The following is a 12,919-nucleotide window of genomic DNA, read 5'->3' on the forward strand; positions in this document are numbered from 1 at the left end:
ATACTCTTTCTAGAGCAGGGATTTGTAGTCTTGCATGTCGTCTACTTTGATGCTAATTAGCAGTTTCGAATCCGAGAGTAAAGAGAGACAAATATATTGATAAAAGTATTTGTATTTATTATGGATCCCATTAGTTCCTGCCAAGGCAGCAGCTACTCTTCCTGGGGTTTATTATGGATCCCATTAGTTCCTGCCAAGGCAGCAGCTACTCTTCCTGGGGTTTATTATAGATCCCCATTAGTTCCTGCCAAGGCAGCAGCTACTCTTCCTGGGGTTTATTATGGATCACCATTAGTTCCTGCCAAGGCAGCAGCTACTCTTCCTGGGGTTTATTATGGATCCCCATTAGTTCCTGCCAAGGCAGCAGCTACTCTTCCTGGGGTTTATTATGGATCACCATTAGTTCCTGCCAAGGCATCAGCTACTCTTCCTGGGGTTTATTATGGATCCCCTTTAGTTCCTGCCAAGGCATCAGCTACTCTTCCTGGGGTTTATTATAGATCCCCATTAGTTCCTGCCAAGGCAGCAGCTACTCTTCCTGGGGTTTATTATGGATCACCATTAGTTCCTGCCAAGGCAGCAGCTACTCTTCCTGGGGTCCAGCAAAAATAAAGGCAGTTATACCATTTTAAAAACATTACAATAAATTCACAACACACTGTGTCCTCAGTCACCTTGTCCTAGAGATATTTACATGGTTATCAAAACGTCACACCAGGGTAAGCCTAAACAAAACACAGCCCTATGGGAAAAATGAATGGTGGAAAAACGATGTGAACCATCTCCCTGTTTGACCTCTAGTTTTTATGGATATTATGACTCTACAGAGCCCCACAGTGGACATGTCAAAATATGTTCCATTGATAAAGCACACTTTATTTAACCTCAATGTCATCTTGTTTTTACATGGCATTGTAGATGTTAGCGGTATATAGTATGTATTTTGGATGTTTTCAGTGTGTTTTTAACCTTTTCAGACAATGGGTTAATCACAATTAAAAAATAGTGCACTAACATTACACAAAGTGAACTGAAGTCTGACAGCCCAAACAAAAACACAAATTATCAGTCAAAAACACAAGTCAGAAGACAGCCTCTTGATTCTCTCATGTGTTTTCAGGTTCTCTGACTGGGAAAATGTCTTTCCACAATGAGAGCAGTGGTATGTCTCCTCCTGTGTATTGGTATGTATTCGTTCATGCTCTTTCAGGTACCTTAACCGGGTAAATCTCTCTCCACACTGGGAGCAGCGGTACATCTTCTTACCTGTGTGTGTCCTCTCATGCTTGTTCAGGTTTCCTACCTGGCCAAAACTCTTTCCACAATGGGAACATTGGAAAAGCTTTTCCCCTGTGTGTCCCCTCTCATGGTTTTGCAGGCTCCCTAACTGGGTAAACGTCATTCCGCATTGGGAACAGTGGTAAGGCTTCTCTCCAGTGTGTATTCTCTTATGTATTCTCAGGCTCCCTAACTGAGTAAAACTCTTTCCACACTGGGAGCAGTGATGTCGGCCTGCTGGTTTGGACGTCTCGGGATCTGGTTTCCCTGAAGGACTCTTCCTGCTGTCAGAAGGAGAGTCTGGTCTCTCTCCTGTCAAAGACAAACAGATTATTTAATTAAACAGAAACCTGAATGAAACCTCCACATGATAAAACTTCCTATGACGTATTCCTGTAATTTCCGGACTATTAAGCGCACCTGAATATAAGCCTCACCCACTGAATTAAAAAATATATATTATTTTGAACATAAATAAGCCGCACATGTCTATAAGCCGCAGGTGCCTACCGGTACATTGAAACAAATTAACTTTACACAGGCTTTAACGAAACACGGCTTGTAACAAAAAATAAGCAGTAAGCTTTAGTTGTCTTTTTGCACTGAGTGAATTCCTCACGCTGCTGTTTCCAACGTCTTATCATCGACTCATTAAGACCAAGCTCCCGTGCAGCAGCTCTATTTCCTTTTCCAACAGCCAGATCAATCGCCTTCAACTTGAAAGCTGCATCTCCGTGTCTTTGCCATGATGAGGGTGACAAAATGACTACCGTAATCAGAATGATGGGAAGTTTGAGAGCGCTCGATTTAATCTAAACAGTAAACAAAAAAGTTGTTTGACCTTAACCCGTCCGGCAATTTCATTGGTCTAATGAAAGCTTCATACCGCCAAAAAACTGAGCACGTCACAGAATGTGTTTTTTTTTTTAAATAAAAATTGAAAGCGGGAAAAATCCATATATTAGCCGCGTCATTGTTTAAGACGCGAGGTTCACAGCGTGGGAAAAAAGTTGCGGCTTATAGTCCAGAATTTACGGTCATCTAGACTAGATCCCTCAATCACCTAAAGTCAGTTTTCACAAGTATTATTAAGGTGACTAGAAAATGCAGGTCTCTGTGTGGTTCTTAGTCAGAGACTCTGTCAGTCAGTATGGTCAGGAGGAGTTGAGGAGTCTGGTTGCCTTTTACAAGGAGCACTTGACTAAGGCATAATTACACCAGAGGAAGTCATGTCAGAGTACTCCCAGTACAGAGATTTGCCCAGGGCCCATCAGCTGGCCCAATGAGACATTTTCCTCAATGTCCTGCAGTCAGGTGTTTACTAGGATAATGTTACCAATGTCATAAACGTGAGCTGTATATTTTGGTAAAATTACACAACACATAATTGAAAGAAACAAATTTGCTCAAGGCACATTATACATAATTGAATGAACCATGAATAAATAACTTGTTAATGTTATGAAAGAATTAAGCATAAACAAATATATTTTTCTTTAGAGGAGAGCCAGATTCAGGTGACGGAGGTCTCCTTGGTGTTTCCTGTCTCCACTGACTGAGATCTCCTTGGTGCTTCCTGTCTCCACTGACAGAGGTCTCCTTGGTGCTTCCTGTCTCCACTGACTGAGATCTCCTTGGTGCTTCCTGTCTCCACTGACTGAGATCTCCTTGGTGCTTCCTGTCTCCACTGACTGAGATCTCCTTGGTGCTTCCTGTCTCCACTGACTGAGATCTCCTTGGTGCTTCCTGTCTCCACTGACTGAGATCTCCTTGGTGCTTCCTGTCTCCACTGACAGAGGTCTCCTTGGTGCTTCCTGTCTCCACTGACGGAGGTCTCCTTGGTGCTTCCTGTCTCCACTGACAGAGGTCTACTTGATCACACACATCCACAGTTGAAGTCAGAAGTTTACATACACTTAGGTGGGAGTCATTAAAACTTGTTTTTCAACCACTCCACAAATTTCTTGTTAACAATGTATAGTTTTGGCAAGTCAGTTAGTACATCTACTTTGTGCATGATACAAGTAATTTTCCCAACAATTGTTTACAGACATATTATTTCACTTATAATTCACTGTATCACAATTCCAGTGAGTCAGAAGTTTACATACACTAAGTTGACTGTGCCTTTAAACAGCTTGGAAAATTCCAGAAAATGATGTCATGGCTTTAGAAGCTTCTGATAGGTTAATTGACATCATTTGAGTCAATTGGAGGTGTACCTGTGGATGTATTTCAAGGCCTACCTTCAAACTCAGTGCCTCTTTGCTTGACATCACGGGAAAATCAAAAGAAATCAGCCAAAACCTCAGATTTATTTTTTAGACTTCCACAAGTCTGGTTCATCCTTGGGAGGAATTTCCAAATTCCTGAGGGTACCACGTTCATCTGTATAAACAATAGTATGCAAGTATAAACACAGTGGGACCACGCAGCCGTCATACCGCTTTGGAAGGAGACGTACTTTGGTGCGAAACGTGCAAATCAATCCCAGAACAGCAGCAAAGAACCTTGTGAAGTTGCTGGAGGAAATAGGTACAAAAGTATCTATATCCACAGTAAAACGAGTCCTTTATCGACCTAACCTGAAAGGCAGCTCAGCAAGGAGAAGCCACTGCTCCAAAACCGCCATAAAAAAGCCAGACTACGGTTTGCAACTGCACATGGGGACAAATATCATACTTTTTGGAGAAATGTCCTCTAGTCTGATGAAACAAAAATAGAACTGTTTGGCCATAATGACCATCATTATGTTTGGAGGAAAAAGGGGGAGGCTTGCAAGCCGAGGAACACCATCCCAACCTTGAAGTACGGGGGTGGCAGCATGATGTTGTGGGGGTGCTTTGCTGCAGGAGGGACTGGTGCACTTCACAAAATAGATGGCATCATGAGGGTGGAAAAGTATGTGGATATATTGAAGCAACATCAAGACATCAGTCAGGAAGTTAAAGCTTGGTTGCAAATGGGTCTTCCAAATGGACAATGACCCCAAGCAAACTTCCAAAGTTCAGGAAAAATGGCTTAAGGACAACAAAGTCAAGGTGTTGGAGTGGCCATCACAAAGCCCTGACCTCAATCCTATAGAACATTTGTGGGCAGAAATGAAAAAGCGAGTGTGAGCAAGGAGGCCTACAAACCTGATTAAGTTACACCAGCTCTGTCACGAGGAATGGGCCAAAATTCACCCAACTTATTGTGGGAAGCTTGTGGAAGGCTACCCGAAACATTTGACCCAAGTTAAACAATTTAAAGGCAATGCTACCAAATACTAATTGAGTGTATGCAAACGTCTGACCCACTGGGAATGTTTTGAAAGAAATAAAAGCTGAAATAAATAATTCTCTCTACTATTATTTTGACATGACATTCTTAAAATAAAGAGGTGATCCTAACTGACCGAAGACAGTGAATTTTTACTAGGATTAAATGTCAGGAATTGTGAAAAACTGAGTTTAAACGTATTTGGCTAAGGTGTATTTAAACTTCCGACATCAACTGTATCTCTGTCCGCCTACCTGCTAGGATGATATACAGGAAAGTGTCTATGCCTGCCTGCTAGGATGATATACAGTAAATATCATGATCTAGTCATACACCATGTCTGACTTCCTTAATAAGTCCTATAGATACTGTTCATGATCTAGTCATACACCATGTCTGACATCCTTAATAAGTCCTATAGATACTGTTCATGATCTAGTCATACACCATGTCTGACTTCCTTAATAAGTCCTATAGATACTGTCCATAATCTAGTCATACACCATGTCTGACATCCTTAATAAGTCCTATAGATACTGTCCACTGTTTCAGAGTAGGAGTGGCCATGACCCTTCCAAATTGTAAGGATTACGCTAGCTGCTGTAACCACAGCAACATTTATTTCGGTGACAGAATTATAGAGTAACTTTGGAATACGCTAGATACACTACATGACCGAACGTATGTGGACACCTGCTTGTCGAACATCTTATTCCAAGATCATGTTAATTAAAAAGGGGATTGGTCCCCCCTATGCTGCTATAACAGCCTCCACTCTTCTGGGAAGGCTTTCCACTAGATGTCGGAACATTGCTGTGGGGGACTTGCTTCCATTCAGCCACAAGAGCATTAGTGAGGTCGGGAACTGATGTTGGGCGATTAGGCCTGGCTCGCAGTCGGCGTTCCACTTCATCCCAAAGGTGTTTGATGGGGTTGAGGTCAGGGATCTGTGCAGGCCAGTCAAGTTCTTCTACACCGATCTCAACAAACCATTTCTGTATGGACCTAGGTCCAGGGGCATTGTCATGCTGAAACAGCAAAGGGCCTTCCCCAAAATGTTGCCACAAAGTTGGAAGCACAGAATGGTCTAGAATGTCATTGTATGCTGTAGCGTTTACACCACTCCAGCCTACGCTTGGCACTCTAGCAATGATAAAGTACTTTATGATAACGCGAAAATTAAATAAACGATTTGGTATCATTTTTATTATGGAAGATTGAATAAGTTTGCTTCAAACGGTTTGCTTGGAATGATTTGTAGCCATCGTCTCGACTATCTGTGCATGAGAGTCCATTCAACTCAGTTTCCCTACCTGAAAAAACGCCATTCCGTAAAGTGTATTCACGCACGCAAATTCAGGAAGAAACTGAAGAGCAGATGGCCTGACCGCGTTTTGCGACTGTCGGCACACTTGACCGCAGTCAACAGTGGGCTCGGAATCGCCTCCAGTTTAGTACGATGGAATTGCAGTATTGAATGAAGACAAGTCCATTCCGTGAGACATTTAAGTTGTGATTTTGCGTGCAAATCCATTGTTAAAGTTTTGTTGTTGGCCAGCTTGTTGATGGTATTCACATCTTACAGTGTAGCTTTATCAATTCCTACATTAAAACGGCATTTAAGATCAGAACTAGAATAGAATGCCGTTTAAAACCACGCATCAGTAAAACAACTATTTTCAAGACAGGACTTACTGGTGTTACTCAGATCTTCTGTCTCCTCTTCTTCCCTCTCCTCCTCCTTCAAAATGACAGTTATCTCTCCTTCATTCACTCCAAAAAAAGTATAATCGTTTTCTTCCTCTTCTTTCTCTGTAACAGCCTCTCCCTCTACTTCTTCATTTACTGTGACATCCTCCTCTTCATTCTCCTCTTTCACGACAACGTTCAGCCAAATACCTTCTTTCTCCTTCCAGCAGACCTCTTTTTTAGCAGGAGGGCAGTAGCTTGGTGAGCTCATGGTCGGGGATGTTAGCCAGCTAACCTAGCTAGTTAGCGACTAGCCTAGTGACAGGCTCATTTATCAAGCCAGCTACCGTTACCTGACTAAACGGAAATATCACATTAAATGGGGAAACTAGTTAAAAGACAGAATTATGTTCCAAATACAGAGGCAAATATACACCGAAGCAGTCTGAACAGCTTGAATGTTTCGGCTAGGAAGCTACCGAGGTGGCTGACTAGATGTTGTTGAAGAAGCGTCCCGTCCACTACATTATACGTCACGCTGAAAGCATCGCCTGAAAAACACATATCGCCATCTGTTGACTGGAGTGGTTAACGCAGATAAATGTTTCTTTTATTTCCAGACAAAAAGTGCATTTTTACATTTATTTCATTAAATAATAATATAATAGTCAGACAACTGCAGATTTGTAATAAGTATGAATTTAAAACCTACTTCTACATTCTACCAACACAACAGATGTTTCTACTACAGTGAATATTAACCAATGAGGTGGGTCTTTACACATTCTACCAACACAACAGATGTTTCTACTACAGTGAATATTAACCAATGAGGTGGGTCTTTCCACATTCTACCAACACAACAGATGGTAATACTACAGTGAATATTAACCAATGAGGTGGGTCTTTCCACATTCTACCATCACAACAGATGTTTCTACTATGAACACTTTCAGGTTAATTGAAGTTAAATTCCCAAATAGCCTCTACAGGTTTGGTCATTATCAGGTATTGGAGCGTTGAAAGATGATGCACAACAACGGTTTCTTCCACAAAACCACAACTTCAATAACCACCGCGGTCTAAATAACTGTAAAGTAAGTCGCCATCGAAATGACTACCGCTACAATCGACCAATCAACCATGACTTGAGCCTGTCGCCTGCAGTCCGTGGAGAAAAGTAGCTTTTTTTTCTGGTAAAGTTACACTGGGTACATGGGCCACATCAATAATTACCGTCCGGCACATTGTCTAGGAAAGTACTACGTGGCTCTGGTGGAAGATCAGACCTCACCACCATTTGACTGATGTTGGGGGCGTGTCTGAAGACTACCCGTCGGGGTTCTTTAATCGTCTTTTCCAGTTGTGGATCAATGATCAAGACGTGCCAGTGTTTTAATGATGTGGTCCAACTGTTTACCAAGTGGGGAGAACTGAAGGAAGCATTGAACATGTTGGTCTGGAGGGAGGGAGGTTTGGGGAGTACTGAAGGAAGCATTGAACATGTTGGTCTGAAGGGAGGGGAGGTTTGGGGAGAACTGAAGGAAGCATTGAACGTGTTGGTCTGGAGGGAGGGAGGTTTGGGGAGTACTGAAGGAAGCATTGAACACGTTGATCTGGAGGGAGGGAGGTTTGGGGAGTACTGAAGGAAGCATTGAACATGTTGGTCTGGAGGGAGGGAGGTTTGGGGAGTACTGAAGGAAGCATTGAACATGTTGGTCTGGAGGGAGGGGAGGTTTGGGGAGAACTGAAGGAAGCATTGAACATGTTGGTCTGGAGGGAGGGAGGTTTGGGGAGAACTGAAGGAAGCATTGAACGTGTTGCTCTGGAGGGAGGGGAGGTTTGGGGAGTACTGAAGGAAGCATTGAACACGTTGATCTGGAGGGAGGGGAGGTTTGGGGAGAACTGAAGGAAGCATTGAACGTGTTGGTCTGGAGGGAGGGAGGTTTGGGGAGAACTGAAGGAAGCATTGAACGTGTTGCTCTGGAGGGAGGGGAGGTTTGGGGAGTACTGAAGGAAGCATTGAACACGTTGATCTGGAGGGAGGGGAGGTTTGGGGAGAACTGAAGGAAGCATTGAACATGTTGATCTGGAGGGAGGGGAGGTTTGGGGAGTACTGAAGGAAGCATTGAACATGTTGGTCTGAAGGGAGGGAGGTTTGGGGAGTACTGAAGGAAGCATTGAACGTGTTGGTCTGGAGGGAGGGGAGGTTTGGGGAGTACTGAAGGAAGCATTGAACATGTTGGTCTGGAGGGAGGGAGGTTTGGGGAGTACTGAAGGAAGCATTGAACATGTTGGTCTGAAGGGAGGGAGGTTTGGGGAGTACTGAAGGAAGCATTGAACGTGTTGGTCTGGAGGGAGGGAGGTTTGGGGAGTACTGAAGGAAGCATTGAACGTGTTGATCTGGAGGGAGGGAGGTTTGGGGAGTACTGAAGGAAGCATTGAACATGTTGGTCTGGAGGGAGGGAGGTTTGGGGAGAACTGAAGGAAGCATTGAACATGTTGGTCTGGAGGGAGGGGAGGTTTGGGGAGAACTGAAGGAAGCATTGAACATGTTGATCTGGAGGGAGGGGAGGTTTGGGGAGTACTGAAGGAAGCATTGTCGCTGTCTGAAACGTTCATCCAGACAGTCCTCTGGGTAACCCCGCTGTCTGAAACACTCATCCAGACAGTCCTCTGGGTAACCCCGCTGTCTGAAACACTCATCCAGACAGTCGGCTTGTTTGTCATAGTCACTCTGTGTACCACAAAACCTGCTTATGCGACAGTATTGGCTGACGGAGAGACTATTTTCTAGGGGTGTAGGGTGGAAGCTAACAGGGATTTCCTGTCCGTTGGCTTCCTGTATAGGTCTGTGCTAAAGCCACTCCTCTCCCTCTTAATCAAAATGTCCAGATAACTTGTTTCATGCACATCAAAGGTGAGGGTGAATTTTAGATGACAGAAGTCACATTTAGGTGCCAGGTGTAACTGAGGCCATAGATGCTCCATATCCATTACTTTGAGTGTTTTATATAATACAACTAAATGTGTTTCTGTGTTGCAGCGGCTGTCAAGAAATGGAACGGCAAGGCCACAGAACATGATATAAGAGGAGCTGTGGGAGACCACCTCAAGCCCCTGGTAGAGCCAGGGGTGGTGTTTACCACTCCTTCAGCAGGCTGGAAAAGTCCGACTGATACTGTTTTTCATACTAAGTTGGACTAAGATATGTGTTGCTTTGCACATATTTCTTCAATATGTTCAAATCAAGCTTTATTTATACAGCACATTTCAGACATGCATGCAACACAATGGCTTCACAGGAAAATACAAAGTAAATAAACATAAATATTTACCACAACAGGATAAAAAAAATATATAAGAATAACAACTGAAAGATAAATGAGCATTGTAAGGAAATATCATTGATTAAAATATTAAGAATTGGATGCAATATCCAACCCAAAATATAAGCTTGTTTTACTCCATTGTTTGTTGTTACGTTCCCCAGCAAGAAAACCAGAAATGTCCCTTAAATAGAAGAGGAACTAACAAAGAGTCACTGACAACAACCACAACTAAACAGGTGGGGTTTTAGGAGGGGTTCTGAAAGACACTATGGGGGTGTCCACTGAAAGTTGACTAGTAACAACAACTGGGACCTAAAAGACAGCCACTAAATCTGCCCAAGAAGAGGCAAACAAAAGAAAAACCCACACCAAACTTAAAGACAGGACGCAAACCAAAAAGGTAGCGTAACTAAAGTTGTTGACCCTCCACGTCTTTGAAGACAACTGGCATACTGGGCCAGACACTCTTAAATAGCACCTGGACCAGCTCAGGTGAAATACCTTCCCACTAACGAGATGGACAAGCCAGCACAGGTGGAACACAAACTGACTAACGAGGTGACACCAATCAGTGTGTCCTACGTGCTAACGAGCTAGACGTGCTAACGAGCTAGACGTGCTAACGAGCTAGACCTGCTAACGAGCTAGACGTGCTAACGAGCAAGACCTGCTAACGAGCTAGACGTGCTAGACGTGCTAACGACCTAGACGTGCTAACGACCTAGACGTGCTAACGACCTAGACGTGCTAACGAGCTAGACGTGCTAAAGTCCAACCTCAAAACATAAATGGAAAAACCAAAGCCTGTAACACCTTCTCCCTTAAGACAACAAATACGTCCTATATTTTTGTTGGACAAGTTTGCTCACCATCAACAGAAAACAACTTCCATTTCACATTATAATCAACTACAATGCTTCACCTTCACCAATATAAACATGGTGTCTACTGGCTGTCAACAATTAAAAACAAGAAAACACACGTATTTTTAAATATATATATTTTTCTACAATGTAATTTTTTTTTAAACTCACTAGCTTCTAGAACTCTCGTCTTCCTAAAACTCACTAGCTTCTAGAAATCTCGTCTTCCTAAAACTCACTAGCTTCTAGAACTCTCGTCTTCCTAAAACTCACTTGCTTCTAGAACTCTCGTCCCCTTGGAACGAGCCCAAACAAAACTCATCTCCAATACAGAGAAACATGCAGTCAAAATAAATTGGGATCCATGGCAACGCACTGGCGAAACGCAAAACATTTTTGACTGCCCACCATTGAGAATTTCAGCAACCAAGTTGTCCTTACCACGGTCTGATTTCAAGAGGAAACTCCTGCAATATCGGTAGTAGCTTTCCACCTCACTGCGGAGCTTCTCTCTCTTTTCAGGGTTCACTAGATAGGCATGTTGTTGGATCTGGGCCCAGTCCCCAATGTCATGCTCTAGTACATTTGGGTTGGCACCTCCGAGAATGAACCCTGATATTCTAATAGCAGGGCAACAATGTCAATATAATTGTACCCAAAAATGGTAAGCTGGTTGCATAAATAATTATCATTACTAAATGTTACATAATATGAAATATGAAAATCAAATGTACACCCCTTTGTTAATATGTATTGGCAATAATTCACTTAATGGTGAGGCATGGAATAATAAAACATGTATATACACACAAACATCTGCCATAATCATATTACTTGTATGTTTTTAAACACCTTATAAACTGCACCAGCAACAACATCACTGCTGTTTAATAGCAATACATCACTGATATCCATTAAGGGGAAAATCAGGTTGTACGTGCTGTTGAAACTAACACCACTAAAAAACATGGAAATGGGAGATATATTTTACCTCACTGGTTAGAGGACAACCTGCAGAAGACAGTCAGCTACATTTTGGAGTGATACCTTACAATTTAGGGGTCGCTAAACAAAGGAATGAAACACTTATTTGTCATCACTCATCGATATCATGTTGAAATCAATTGCGTGAGAGTGGGGAGATGAGGTTGCATGTCCTGTTAAAACTAACAGCTCAAAAACCACATGGAATCTGGGAATAATGTGTACATCATTGGTTAGAGGACAACTTGTAGAAAACAGCTAGCTACATTTTGATTCAAGTGGGTCACCAATGCTGTAAGTGTAACACAGCTCTTTTTTTGTTAGTCACTTTTTGTTAAATCACATAAATAGTACTCTTTCAATTCAGAGCCTGGATTTTTCCCCTGATGAGGCTAATATCCATATCATGCTGAAATCAATAAAACAGGGGGCAAACGATTAGGGTTCTACATTGTGACATCATTAAAATACTCCTACTACAATGTTAAAACATTCTACATTATGACATAATTTAATTGATATCATGAAACAACTCCTTCATGTATGTATTTTCTGATGTTTGATCAGAGATCTTTTATCAGAGTATCTCTTGTCACATTGATCACAGCTATAAGGTTTCTCTCCAGGGTGTGTTCTCTGGTGTATAGACAGATAGCTAGATGTAGTAAAACTCTTCCCACATTGACCACAGCTATAATATTTCTCTCCTGTGTGTGTTCTCTGGTGGTATATCAGGCTGAATGACTGAGTAAAACTCTTCCCACTTTGATCACAGCTATAAGATTTCTCTCCTGTGTGTGTTCTCTGGTGTGAAGTCAGCTGGCAGGATGTGGTAAAACTCTTCACACATTGATCACAGCCATAAAGTTTCTCTCCTGTGTGTGTATGCTGGTATACTATCAGGTTGTTTAGCTGAGTAAAACTCTTCCCACATTGATCACAGCCATTAGGTTTAACAGGTTTAAGGTTTAACAAATCTTTTGTTTACAAAAGCTTTGTTAAATCAGCACAACAGTTTTCAGCTGGGCTAACATAATTGCAAAAGGGTTTTCTAATGATCAATTAGCCTTTTAAAATGATAAACTTGGATTAGCTAACACAACGTGCCATTGTAACACAGGAGTGATGGTTGCTGATAATGGGCCTCTGTACGTCTATGTAGATATTCCATTAAAAAAATCAGCTGTTTCCAGCTACAATAGTCATTTACAACATTAACAATGTCTAAACTGTACTTCTGATGAATTTGATGTTATTTTAATGGGCAAAAAAATTGATTTTCTTTCAAAAACAAGGACTAAGTGACCCCAAACTTTAGATTGTTAGTGTACATCTACATTATGTATTGTTACACCATGTAGGAGCAGTATAGACCTAATCTGTTCATTATATACATCTACATGATGTATTGTTACACCATGTAGGAGCAGTATAGACCGACAGTAGCTGGCTACTTATTTAAATTTATTTTGACTTAATGAAACTGCCTTAAATGTGCTGTAGTAAACATTT

General features: G+C 42.0%; 1 long non-coding RNA gene across 1 annotated transcript; it reads right to left on the bottom strand.

Annotated features, from left to right (window-relative positions):
• Positions 1-855: 855 nt before the first annotated feature.
• Positions 856-6,806, bottom strand: LOC123735089 (uncharacterized). Its single transcript, XR_006765240.2, has 2 exons — positions 6,235-6,806; positions 856-1,590 (listed from the first exon to the last, which is right to left on the bottom strand). It is a non-coding gene; the product is annotated as an uncharacterized LOC123735089 (long non-coding RNA).
• Between the last annotated feature and the right edge of the window lie 6,113 nt (positions 6,807-12,919).

The sequence above is a fragment of the Salmo salar genome, chromosome 04, assembly GCF_965601325.2.
Source record: "Salmo salar chromosome 04, fSalSal1, whole genome shotgun sequence".
Taxonomy (NCBI): Eukaryota; Metazoa; Chordata; class Actinopteri; order Salmoniformes; family Salmonidae; genus Salmo; species Salmo salar.